The sequence below is a fragment of the Protopterus annectens genome, chromosome 6.part0, assembly GCF_019279795.1.
Source record: "Protopterus annectens isolate FY-2018-M chromosome 6.part0, PAN1.0, whole genome shotgun sequence".
Taxonomy (NCBI): domain Eukaryota; kingdom Metazoa; phylum Chordata; order Ceratodontiformes; family Protopteridae; genus Protopterus; species Protopterus annectens.
The window spans coordinates 570,504,580-570,519,633 of record NC_056737.1 but is presented as its reverse complement, the minus strand read 5'-3'; positions in this window follow the sequence as shown (position 1 = coordinate 570,519,633).

Here is a 15,054-nt window from a genome sequence, read left to right as displayed (position 1 = left end):
CCCCACTCTGGAATTATAGACAAACTCACTAAACTAGGTATAAATCCCTATGTCACAAGATGGGTTGCCAACTGGCTCACTGACAGAACCCACACTGTGAAAGTAGCAGACTCCAAATCCAACTTCAGACCAGTGACAAGTGGAGTACCGCAGGGTTCAGTCCTGGGTCCTCTCCTGTTTGGTATCTACTTCTCTGAAGTACAGGCTAACACAGAAGGTCTTTGGCTAACGAAGTTCCCAGATGACTGCAAACTAGGAGCCATAATTAAAACCCCTAATGATGTAGACATCCTACAAAAGGGCCTCACTGAGACAGATGGCTGGTGTCAAAGCCATGGCCTCAAGCTCAGTACCAAAAAGTGCATTATCATGCCTTTTGGTAAAAACTCTGTACCCATGAACTACACATAGGTAGTAGTCTACTTAACACCGGAAGTGTGTTAAGAGACCTTGGGACACAGGTGGACAGTAGTCCCTCCTTTGATAATCACATCACCACAGTAGTCAGGAAATCTTTCTACATGTCACACCTCATCACAAAAGGTTTCTCATCCAGGAAAAATAGGTCATTGTTCCCCTCTACTCGTCACTCATTAGATCCATTATAGAGTACAATGCCCCTTTTGGTATGTACCTCACAAGACATCTACAACAACTGGAAAGGCTGCAGAAATATCTCACAAAGAGGATTACCGGCCTCAAACAGATGCCCTATGCAGACCGTCGCAAAAAAGTCCAGCTTTACTCCGTCACATATCACCTACTCAGAGGCAATCTCTGCCTAACATACAAAGCTATGTCCAACCCAGAGCTGTTGGACATGCTCCACTTAAGGAAATCCCAATCCCTCTGAGCTACATGCTCTAGGGACCTAAATCTTGTCACCACAATAATCAGAACATGCTGGAGGGATAGATTCCTGTCCCAGAGATTTCCCATACTCTGGAACAAACTACCTATCTGTAGCAAACAAAGCTCCTCATTAGCACTCTTCAAGAAAAATCTTGATAATTGGATGGGAGAAAGGAAATTCACCCTGGGGATCACTTCTGTGGCTCTGCTCAACAGGGGCACAGGAAAATAATTTTCTTGGGTGGCGAAAGCCAGGGTACCATTCGGCTAGGCTTATATAGGCCCTAGGACCAATAGCCTAGTACCTACCTATAAACCTATGATAGGGTCATACACAAAACACTGATCAATAAATTTGAACAACTAGGTATCAATGTACTCTTGATAAGATGGTTTGCTGCATGGCTTACAAATAGGATATACAGCTATTGATAGGTGAAATTCTTGGTTAAAATCAGGGTGTCTCACAAAGCTCTGCCCTAGGCCCATATTTGTTTAGATTGTATCTTTCAGATCACATTCTGTATGCAGATGACTTGAAATTGGGTAAACTGATTAAATGTGCAACAGACAGGGCATGTCTGCAAAAGAATTTGACAAAATTGACCATTTGAGCACAGAAGAATAATATGCTGATAAATATATCGAAAACTAAGCATATGAGATTTGGGAGACATAAACTGAAAGGTAAATATTTAATACAGCACATAGTGATTGAAACCATAGATTCCTTTAAGGACCTGGGTAGATCTAGCTTTGAGTTTTTCTAATCATATCAACCAATTGGTTAATAAAAGTTCTAGAAAGTCTAGGAAATCAGAAATAATGAAATTATTGTTTGTTAGTTACATTAGACTCAAACTTGAGTATGGCATAACAATATGTAAACATTATAAAAAAAACAAGGATGAGTAAATTTTAAAGAGTGCAGCAGAAATATACCAAGGGCATCCAGGGATGTGAAAATTTAAGTTATGAAAGACTCAGGAATCTAAACCTGTACAATGTCTTATGTAGATATTTAAGGAGACCTTATTCGGGTATATAGAGTATTTAGAAACAAATACCTCTGGGATTGTTTGGGGTTATTAAAAAGTAGTAGAGAGTCATCAGACAACATATGTAGAAGATTCTATAAGCATGAGAAGTGTATTAATTGGTTCCCTGAGAGCAGTCGATGCACGGAATAGATTGCCAAATTTCATTAAATCAAGCACTAGTTTAGATCATTTTAAGAACAGCCTGGACACTTATTATGGGAACAACTGTTTTGGTATATTAGCAGGCAAGAAGAGGATTAATGCCTGTGTTTGAAATATTTGTATGTATGTGTGTAATAATAAGTCTAAGATGCTTTGGAGTACTAAACTTCAATATTAATTATACTTGCATATCCAGGTAATGCTATGTTTTATTAATGACCTCTGTATCAGAATCTTGCACTTTTTAAGAATAGTACGTTTTATCATTTTAATGTGTGCCTCATTGGAATGAACCTACACTTTACTTTCCTGTTTATTTCTTTTAATATCATGATGTGGTTCTGCAGTGTGGTTTTAAACAGACTAACAATCCACCCTGTGTAGATCAGATCACAGCTGCACTTGTGAGGATGGATGGCACACTTAGTTATGCCAGTACATCTGTCTTTTATTACAAGTTTTATTTTTCTAAATCTAGATGATCTCCTTGACTACATAGGAGCAGATGTAGCAAAAACCACAGTGGTTGTAGTAGCTAGTCATGCAAATAATATGCAGGATACCTGTCTTATAATTGTTCACTTGTCACCTATGTTCTTGGCTCTTTTATGGGATAATAAAACTATGTGACAGGATCTTTTAAAACAGCATCTTAGGTAAAATATTGTACTCTGTGACAACATACATTTTTATTATATTCAGCTTTGTATACACTGGTGTAAATTTTGTCATAGGTGTCATTAATTACAGCAACATTTAGAAAAAATATAACTTCTTTCAATCATGAAACTTCTGTTATACACATTCCTCACTGACAGTGCAGTATATCCATTGCATGTAAAGCATTCATTACATATCGATAATTTATTTAGTTTTATTAACGTAGTCAGTTCCAAGACTGCCTGCAAGTATAGCTTGATTTGATTCACTATGTTATGAAGAAAACTTTGGATGATGATGATAGCAGCTAATGGCATGGAAGGAGTAATTTCTTGAGCTAGGCATATAGCTGCAGCTTACTGAGGATATATCTGTTTTGTACCCCTATTAAAGTATAATTCAGAAAGTTCAAATCTTTAAGGATTTCACCCCAAATTTATCACTGTATGTCATGTGAAATCCCCTTTTAATGTAAATGTGTTCATGGGTTAATGTTCATAGGTACTTACTAGGCATGCAGTACAGGGGGACCATTAAGGAGCTTAGCTTGGGTGGGTATGGCATAATGGTTAACATTTTTGCCAATTAAACACAAAGTACAGGATTTGATTATGACCTCTGATTATTGGCTAGGCTTAAAATGGCCCTTCAGGGCAGTTTATTAGACATTGCTACAGGTCAGCCTTGAAAAGGGATTGTGTTCCAGTGGGCCTACCTGGTTAGCAAACAGGTTTTATTACTATGTGACCTTGAGCAAATCACTTAACCAGACAATGCTTGTTGGCAACTGGGAATTTGATTTGTAGGTGAATACTAGGCTAAGTAACTTGTGCAAAGTACACAAATGAGGGCCGAGGGAATCAAACAGTGCACCTCAATGAACTATAGCTCACATCTTTAATCCTCTGTACCATTCTCCAGTACATTGTCTATTATCACAAAAATAGAACACGGTCTTTAAATCCTGTATAAAAATGTAAATTAATTCACATAATCCATTATTGAATTGTAACAATTTTTATTTCCTTTTGCTGTATAGTCTGTAAAACTGGGCATATTTTCGTAACTGAGGCCTTACCTGTGAAATGTAGTATGCATGAGTCATCTCCATATTCCCATTCCCAGAACTAATGGCTGGGATTTATAAACATTGTCTGCAGTAGCACAGAGCTTGGGCATGGTCTAAATCACATATTAGACCTTTGTATGATTCATAAACTGACCTGTGCATACACTGCACTATGGAGTAACAACATAACCTACTGACTGGCTGAAGAAATCCAAGTAACTAAAAGGTATGCAAATGGAACTCCATAGCATAGTTTATGCTTGACAAAAGTGTGATCCCTTTAGTGGACTGTAGGTGGCTGAGGCGATTTATAGATGTTCAACTGCAGACTAACAATTGACAAAAATGCAAATGACCTACCTGATGTCCTAGTCTTGGTGATACTATGTTTGGCACAGAAAGACCAAGCAACAAGAGAGTCTGCACCACTGCCCAAAATGTGCAGTTCACACAACTATACTTACTCAACCCCTACACAGTGATGACTAAATCCATCCTTAGTGGTAGGGAAGCCATGACTAGATCAAAGGATTAACATATTAGGCAAGGTAAGTGTACTGTACCAGCATGGACAGACAGGCTGAAGTGTTAATGACTCACCTCTGCCATGTGCATGGAGTAGAAGGAGGTAGCTACGAATGTGGTTTCCTCAAATTCCTAAATAAGAATCTGTCTCTCTCTCTCTCTCTGTGTATATGTGTATATATATATATATATATATATATATATATATATATATATGTATATATATATATATATATATATATATATATATGTATATATATATATATATATATATATATATATATATATACATATATAAATATATATATATATATATATATATATATATATATATATATATATATATATATACATATATTCCATACTTCAAAGAAGAGAGTTGAGGTAGGGTGTATGCAAAACCACAGGGTTATTCCATTTTCCACAAGTTATAGTATTAGCCCACTTGATTTTGTAGCTTTAAAACTGGGAGGGTGGCCTAATGGTTAAGGTATTTGCCTTACAAACACAAGGTGCAGGGTTTGAGTCTCACAAAGGATAATTAGCTAGGCTTGCAAGGGCAGTTAGCTTAGTACTAATCTATGAACCTATAAAACAAACAGCTCCTTCAATATACTGCTCAGTTCACACAACCACTCCAGGGAATATGCTACTTTTATAACCAAATAGAAAATCCCAGGCTGCAAGCATCTCCCAGACTCCAGAAATGCAAGACTGCAAGCCTATCCCAGGTCCAACTTTAATAAAATAAAATTGCCAAATATTCCAAAGACAACCACAAGGCATTCTATAGTTATGTCAAGAATCTAAATGGCAATTCTCAGATCTGCTCTGAGCTACAACAGAATGGCATTAAATATACTGATCCCAAGGATATTGCCAATATCCTGGCAGATCGATTTAGTGCCAACTTCACCCCCCTCTCACCCTCTAAAGGGCCCATCTCAATACCAAAAGATTGCCAAATTCCTGTAATCACGGCCATACAGGTAGAAACCACACTCTCCAAAGCTAAGAATAGAGCATCCATGGGACTAGATGACATCCCAGGCTTTGTACTACATAAACTACAAAATGAAATGGCACCTCACCTAGGTGTCATGTTTAATCATAGCCTCACCTCAGGCTTCATGCCCGCTGAGTGGCGCACAGCTACAGTTATCCCACTCCACAAGGGGTATCCATCTTGGATCCCGGGAACTACCGTCCCATCAATCCTGATCTGCAAGGGCATGGAACGCATTATCATGGAACTTATAAACAAAGACATTGTCAACCTTCAAACACTGGATCCCACCCAGTTTGGGCTCGTGAAGGGCCGATCTTGTCTCCTCTTTGAATGAGTCCTCAGAGTTGTGGACGAGGGTAAGACGGTCCACGCAGCCTATCTGGACCTTGCCAAGGCCTTCAACACCATCCCCCACTCTGGAATCATAGATAAACTTACTAAGCTGGGCATAAATCCTACATCACTCGATGGGTTGCCAACTGCCTTACTGACAGAACCCAGATTGTAAAAGTAGCCGACTCCAAATCCAGCTCCAGAAAAGTGACAAGTGGAGTACCTAAGGGTTCAGTCCTAGGACCACTCTTGTTTGGCATCTACTTCTCTGAAGTACAGGCCAACACTAAGGGACTCTGGCTAACAAAGTTCACAGATGACTGCAAATTGGGAGCCATTATAGAATCCCCAAATGATGTGGATATTCTACAAAAGGGCCTTACAGAAACAGATGCCTGGTGCCAGAGCCATGGGCTCAAACTTAATTCCAAGAAATGTATAGTTATCCCCTTTGGAAAAAAACATGTACCCATGAATTACCACATAGGTGGCAGTACACTAAACATCGAAAGTGTGATGAGAGACTTAGGGACACAGGTGGACAGTGGTCTCACTTTCGATAACCACATTGCCACAACAGTCAGGAAATCCTTCTATGTGGCACACCTCATCACTAAGGGCTTTTCATCCAGAAAAAATGAGGTCATTGTCCCACTGTACTCATCCCTCATTAGAACCATTATAGAGTATAATGCCCCATTTGGCATGTACCTCACAAGACATCTGCAACAGCTGGAAAGGCCACAGAAATACCTCACTAAAAGAATCACAGGCCTAAAGCAGATGCCATATGCTGACTGTCTATAAAACTCCAGCTATACTCTGTGGCATATCGTCTACTCATATGTGATCTCTGCTTAACATACAAGGCCATGTCAAACCCTGAGCTGTTGGACATGCTCCACTTAAAGAAATCCTAATCCCTCAGAGCCACATGCTCCAGGGATCTAAATCTTGTCATCACAATGAACAAAACATGCTGGAGGGATAGGTTCTTGACCCAGAGACTCACCATACTCTGGAATAGACTGCCCATACATGTCAAGCAGAGCGCCTCCTTGGCCCTCTTCAAAAGAAACCTTGATGATTGGATGGGAGATAGGAAATTCACCCCAGGGATCATGTCAGTCATGCTAGACAGGGGTCCAGAGAAGTAAATATTGTCGGAAGAAATATCCAGGGAATTGTTATGGCTAGGCTTGTATAGGCCCTAGGGCCGATAGTCTAGTACCAAACTATGAACAGATGTTTCCACAAAGTATAATCCATGGGTTAAACTGTACAAGTTAGTCTTGACCGAGCCCTCCCTTAATCCAAGCTTCCAGGTCTTCTTTTTTCTTAGATGATGCTACAGTGAGTAACTAACTTCTAGCATTTAGCCCTTTAGTTTACCCAATTTTATACTAAAGTAATTGGCAATTTAAGACCTTATGAAATAGCTAATTGCTGTTAGAATGTTCTTACTCTCCATGCATTCTGAAAAGATGTTTAAAAGGCACAGATAACTGTAGTGCTGTATATATATATATATATATATATATATATATATATATATATATATATATTTAACATTTCTTTATTGGGATATTCCATCTGGGCAGTTTGCCCACGCTCAGAGGAGGCACGGGGAGAAAAGCTCCACAGAAAAAACAACACAGTACAATTCAAAACAATATAATGACATCAAATTCTTAAGAGGAATACATTACAGCAAAAAGAAAGATAAGCATAAAAATTGCAAAAGTTTCAAGTTAAAAGCAAGATAGCAAACGTTTCACATTCATATGCACAATGTTTACAAAATAAACTTCTTGTGTTTTGTAAAAGTTAAATTCAGTTATTAAGTCTAAATTTTATAATAAAAACAGAACTGATGCTGACACTTCTTGTTCAGTATGCATTACTTTTTGCAGGTATAGGTTACAGGTTATTAAGGTGTTAAATGAGAGGGGAGAAAATGTAGATGGCCATCCCAAGTACGGGGGGTGGGGGGTGGGGGGAGCTTGAGGAGGAAGGCAGGACATATATGTGTGTGTGTGTGTGTGTGTGTGTGTGTGTGTATATATATATATATATATAAAACTATATGGAATTGTTTTATTTTAGTCTTCATTTCACTGATTGTTGACACATCTACAAAGTTTATAATTGCATTCTTTGCATTAAATAACTTAGAATATCTTCAGTAAGAGAGTTGTTGTTGTATCTTTCGGCTTTTCCCGGTTAGGGGTCACCACAGCAGAACTCCGGTCCGCTAATGATTGGCAGTAGATTTTTACATACTGAGTTGCCAGCCCTGATGCACAACCTTCAATGAAGGTACGCCCATTCACGTATGTCTCCACACAGAAGACACTTTAGCTGAGAATCGAACAGGACAATGTCTTACTGGGAGGCGACAACGCTACCGCAGCACCACCACCGCATCATCTTCAGTAAGAGAGTGCTTATCTTTATTTATCTGTATATCAGATCTTTCATTAAATATTCTATCAGTATAACTGACTTTTGTTTTCATATTCTCTGTGCACTGTATTACTCTCTGCATACGTAGTTTGCATCAGCACTGTTTTCTTTATTGTTTAAGTAAAAGTTTACTTATTCACTTTTACAATCTTGCGGCTGGTATTTATTATATATATATATATATATATATATATATATATATATATATATATATATATATATATATGTGTGTGTGTGTGTGTGCATTATTGTTATTTGTTATCTAAGAAGAGGGCTATTGTTTTGTTTAATACTGTAATGTAAAGAAAACGAACACTGGCCGATGAAACTGGATACAACGTTTAATTAGCACTTTTGTCTGTTGTTACACTTGACTTCTTCAGATAAAACAGGAATTATTCATACATCACTTCCTTTTATAGCCAGGCCAAGTCACATGTCATTAAAGCAAAATGCACCTAAAGATCACTGTTGTTTTAGTTGTTGTTATACATAGTTAAATTTCACCTTATAAAATGCATTAAAACCATACTTCTTTATTTACATATTGTATATAGCCCATCAGCCCCCATCTCAAAATTAAAGTGCAATCCAAAATACATTTCCACAAAAATAAATCATGTACTTAAAATAAGCAAATGTTTCTTTATTGCCACAAGAATATACATGTGTGCCCCCCCTCCTAAAAATAAAGTTCAGCTTTTAATTTTAATTAGCTGGAGAGAAATTACATCATTCAGTCCAGGCAAGTTAGTGGCATCCACGCTAAGTTGCCACATGAATTCTTTGAATTCTAGAAACAATTCCTTTGGTCCCCCCCTACTCTCAAGCACTACTTGATCAATGGCTACAAATTTAAACTTGTGATCTGGGTTCAAGATAGTATGTACAGCCAATACATTCTTTTCATTACCCTTCCTGATGTCATACATATGTTGGTAAATACGAACTTTAAACGCTTTCTTAGTCTTCTCTATGTAAAAACTTTCACAGCCTTGACATAGGGCGACATATATAACGTGTGTACTGTTACAATTCAACTTAAAATTTAGTTGAACCGTACCCTACCTTGGAATAAAAACTTTTTCTATTGGCACATTGGTTACAGTGTACACATTTTAACATCTTACCTTTCTTATAGTTTTTATTCCCCTCTTTATTTCTTTCTAATAAATCTTTGACACATGCATCTTTTTTTCTATATGACACATGGTCTGCCACTAACATTTTTAAGGACCTCTTTGTCACTTTTAAATATAAACCAATTATTTTTTAAAATATCTTTTATGTCATAAAACTGCAAGTTGTACGTCAGAATAAAGGCCCTGCTGAACTCGTTTGTGTTCCTTGACCTCACATCAACCTTTTTATTGCTGCTGCTGTCCCTTTCCTCTGAGCCTAACCATCTTTGGTTATAAGGATGTCCAAAAAATTCATTCTATTACTGTGTTGTTCTATAGTAAAGCTCAAAAAAGAAGTGTCCCTATTTAGATATTAAAAAAACTGGTTCAGCTCTAATTCATTTCCGCCCCAAAAAATAAATATGTCAACAAGAAATCTTCCATAAAACAAACATTATTTAAACCATTGGCAAGTAAACATGAGTCAGCTCCCATTGAGCAAGTTCAATCTTTGCAAACAGGGTGGTGCATGCCACCCCCATCGCTACACCCGTAGTTTGCTTAAAAATCTGGTTCTCAAAAATAATAAAGTTGTTATTGAGCACTGTTTCCATAAGGGTCCTAATCATAAGTATTCTACTATGGCTAAAGTTGGTTTGTTTACATAAAAAGTCGTAGAACATATCAAGTCCTTCTTCATGCGGTATAACGCTGAACAAATCTTTAACGTCTATAGTTGCCATAATCAGCTTTTCCCTATATAAATCTTGTTTTATTTAAACAGTCCCAGGAATCCTTCAATATATGTTTAAATTCTGGTAAAATTGTGTTCAAGTGAAAAATCAATAAACTTAGCTAAAGTGGTTGTTTTTGATGCCTTTGTATCTACAATAGGTCTCAAAGGTGGGTTGCTGGTGCTTTTGCCTATTTTGGGGATTCCAAATATGGTTGGAACTTTAGGATATGTCTGAATTAAATAATTATATTCCTCTCTTGTTATTTGAAAATTTAGTAATAAATCATTTAATATAACATCAACATCATTGTATGCTATATGTAGCTCATTTAATGACACTTCTTCATAACCATCACCATATAGAATCCCCAGCATCTTCTCAATATGCATGTGTTGGTCCATTGCCACCAGCCCCCCCCCCCACACACCTTTGTCAGGATTCATAACCCTTATAGACCGGTTTGTTGTTATAGTCTGCAAAAGTGTTATCTCTGCTTCTGTTAAATTAAATGTATTAGTCCTTTTTTGTCTTTAATAACATTGACCTGATGTCATTACTACATACATTTTCAAATAGTTGAACGATGGGATGGGGTGGGGGGTTAAGCACACTGCTTCTTTTGCAGCTCCATGGGGGGAGTTGATAATTTATTACCTTGAAAATAACAACTTAGGTTTAATTTTCTTGTTTACAATTTCAAATCAAGTAGGCATCTGTCAATCTTGGCATTAGTTATAGGTACATAATTAATACCCTTTTGAAATAATGTTGCCCATTCATTAGTGACAGCCTGATTACTGTAATTGTATATACTAAAGTCTTTGTAGTCATTTTCAATTATAGTACAATCATCTGTGTTCATAATGCAAACAACATCTTTTATATTGTCATTATGATTCAAAACATTTACCGGTACATTCTCCCTCCCCTGCCCCCCCCCCCCCCGAATACACAGTTCTCTGCCCATAATAATTGCCACCATTCCTGGTGTTGTTCCAATCCCTGTTGGACACCTGTTGCCTCTGGTTTTGGACCTCTCGGACCTCCTGGGGGAATCCTCTAAAGGGACAGTCCCCCCTTCTTGTTCAGCACTCAAATTGTGAGAATTTTTTAAATTATGCATTTGCTCACCATTTCCTATCCTTTTTGCATACAGTTCAGTCTTATTAGCTGTAAAAACTTTGGGAAGTGGAAAAACAGTACCTGCTTCATATTCATTTTTGTCCCTTGCCAGTTTGTTGGTATTTTCCTCTCTCACAGCATTAATTTGCCTATCCACATTGACAAACACCATTTGGTATTTGTTTTGCTTAGCACTGAAATACAAATCACTCAAAATCCATTAACTGTTTTTTTACACTGGCACGGCTTTCTTTCATTGTCCCTTGCCAGTGCTTCCATTAATTTGCACCCATGGCGGTTGAACATGGAAACCAGCTCCTGGTGTAACTCTGAGCCCTCTGTCAAACCATTGGGGAACTTCCAGCAACGCAAACCCTTGGGTATTTGTTCCCTCACTAAATACTCCCTTAAATATGCATTCAGGAAGGGTAATGAAAATAATGTATTGGCTGTACATACTATCTTGAACCCAGATCACAAGTTTAAATGTGTAGCCATTGATCAAGTAGTACCTGATAGTAGGGGGGACCGAAGGAATTGTTTCTAGAATTCAAAGAATTCATGTGGCAACTTATAGTGAATGCCACTTACCCGCCCAGACTAAATTATGTAGTTTCGCTCTCCAGCAATTTAAAATTAAAAGCTGAACTTTATTTTTAGGAGGGGAGGCACACATGTATATTCTTGGGGCAATACAGAAACATTTGCTTATTTTAAGTACATGATTTATTTTTGTGGAAATGTATTTTGGATCGCATTTTATTTTAATTTTGAGATGGGGCTGATGGGCTATATGGTTATATTTTTTACTTGAACTGTTGGATATTAGTGGTTTGACTTGAGAGACTATCCCTCTGGTAGAGATCAGATGTTCTGGGGGCAGCGTTGCAGATCCAGAGATCATAGCCCCTGTCCCTCGCATACCCATGTAATATACTGGTTGGCAGTGGTAGGATTCAGACCATTGTCTGTGCCAGTCATTCATCATGTTTTGGGAGCAGTGGTCCATTCCATATCATCAAAATTGAAGAATATGTGTGTTTAAATGTGTGGAATTTGATTGCATTAATTGTGCCGTTGGTTCAAGGGTGCAGAAGATGACAATTATGAGCTTCATTTTAATGAATAGTGATAGTATCAAGGTTGTGGACAAGCAAAACTGAGCAAAATCTGTGTATAAGACTGCACTAGGTGCTTAGAAGCATTGTGCTATATATCAGGCCATTTTCTCTGTTCCTTGTTAATTATTACAGTTCTAGCTAGCCCTTAGTCTTTTCTAGTGTTATGGCTTTAAGTTGCAATGTCCCAAACTTGTATACATTTACAAAATTATTGATCTTTAGACTAAAACATTTTCAAATCAAACCTTAGCTGCCATCCATTTACCTGTGCTGGTAGTTCTTTTAAGTATTTAATAATATTGCTCGAACCTCCTGTTCTGTCATCTGCAAAGAGGTTGACCCTGGTGTCTCAACTACTGTGACGTGTGACGAACATGCTGGAAACTATAGGACTTGAGACCATTCCTTATGCAACTTAGTATCTTTTCTCTGGTTAGTACCATTCTGCTCTTGCCAGTTGTTTTCATACCTCTAGTCATGGTCCACTCATTTGATTATTGTATTTCCTACCCTGCCCCTTTAAGCTTGCTTATCAACCTTCACTGGGGTACAAAGTGTTGCAAGGACACAACTTGATAACGTTCATTTGGTGCAATTTTCTTTGAAAACCATGAGTGGAGTATTGGATGTTGTTTTGTTACAAAAATCTGTTAAGCAACTAATTTCCTCAGCATGTTTCTGTGGTCTTTTCCAACCCTGTGTTCAGACTCATTTGTTGTTATGCCTGTTAAGATATATTTACACTTTCACCTTGTAAAAGTGTAACAGGCATTGCATGCTTTCACTACTCAGCAATCTTATTGAGAGCCAAGGATTTTTGAAGAATTCCATTATAAGCTCTACTAACATTCTACTTAGTTACCTGAGTATTCTGGGAGGTATTGCATCCATATGCCATATGTTGTCCTGTCCGAGAGCAAATATCTCTTTCTCTGCTCTGCTATGCATAGTCCTGATGTTAGATCCCCTGTAGTCTTCTTGCCCGCTTTCTTTTCCCTTTCCACAGAGGAACTAAGCTTCCTCTTTAGTGCATATAGGGGCAACAGTTTAGTTAAGAATATTTGCTTGAGTTTCTTCCTCCCTGAATTACTTACCTGCCTTTCCTAGACTGCCCGTATATTTTCCTAATTTCGTATTTCTATGTCTAAATAAAATACCAAATTTAGCATTTTTTATTATTATTGACAGATGATCTACAATTTTTGCCTTGCCCCTGCTGTCTTCGCTGCAGATACTTCTACTGTAAAAAGAGCTCACCCATGAGCAATGAGCAGTAGATATTGCAAGTATCTAAGATCAGCTGTCTACAAGTAATTTCCACTTTGTAATTTAACAATACATGCTAGTTCTTTCTAGTTAATGATTTCTTTTTTCTTTTAGACTTCATGTTGCCTTACACATAAATAAGTGATGATGGTGTGTGCAAAATCAAATACAGGACAGCTGCTAAGCCAGGTATACATAATTTTGCTCAGTGGAACTAAGAACATTTCTTTCTTTCTCTGATGCTCAATGTGTACAATCTATTCAAAGCATAGCTAACTCTGGTAATTCAATTTAAAATAATATTGAGTATTTCATGAGAAGTTAATTGTCTTTAATTATACATTTATAAGGTGCATTCTATTAGTGGTAGCTAGAAACCATGCTATTATTAGCAAATGATTTGTCTCAAAGACTCCGGTTGCTTAAGTATATAATTAACTTCCAGTCCAGTTATCTGCAGTGTCACAGCAATACATCAGAATGATATTATAAGATATAAAATTATGACCTTACTGACTGTTCAAGCTTTAAAGCTGTACAATGTGGAAAGGAAAATAAATAGGTTTTGTGATAAGTTGTAATAAAAACGTAAATATCTGAAAGACCTGGTACATAGAAAGTAGTTTTTGAACTGAAATAAAATTATGGCAAAAAAATGCACTTTCACTTTTTGTGACTCAGAGTTTAAGAATAGAGAGAGACAAATGTGTTACTATGGTTTGTAGTATTTAATGCTCTTACGTTTGATTATGCAAGATGAACTCTAAGAGTTTCATTAACACAGTGTTCTAAGCTCATATTTATCTGAATTTGAAAATCTGCGTACATGCATACATATGTGTGTGTGTGTGTGTGTGTGTGTGTGTGTGTGTGTATATATATATATATATATATATATATATATATATATATATATATATATATATATATATATATATATATATATATGGGTCCCTATCATATGATAGAAACCTAATTTGACTGAAACGCATTTGACTGAAATCATAAGACTAAAATTTCAAAAGACTGAAAAGTCACTTGACTGAAACCCATAAGATTGAAACCCATAATACTGAATTTGAACATACTAAATTGTAAACTGGACCATATAAAACCAGACTAGTTGGGGGGCTATGCCCCCCACACCCCCAATGTGGGTGGCTATGCTCCCACACTCTCCAATGTGGGGGGCTGTGCCCCACACACACCCCTAACTATATATACTAACTCCAGGATTGCACTACAGTGGGGAAAAGGGCATATACCTTTCACGTACCTTACAGTAGTCTACATGCTGCCACTATTATGCCCTTTTCCCCACTGTAGTGCGATTCTGGAATTAGTATATATAGTTAGGGGGGTGTGGAGGCACAGCCCCCCACATTGGGGAGTGTGGGGGGGCATATCCCCCTTCCTAGTCTGGTTTTATATGGTACAGTTTAAAATTTGTATGTTGAAATTGAGTATTATGGGTTTGAGTCTTATGGGCTTCAGTCAAGTGACTTTTCAGTCTTTTGAAATTTTTTGAAATTTCAGTCTTATGGTCTCAGTCAAATGAGGTTTCTATCATA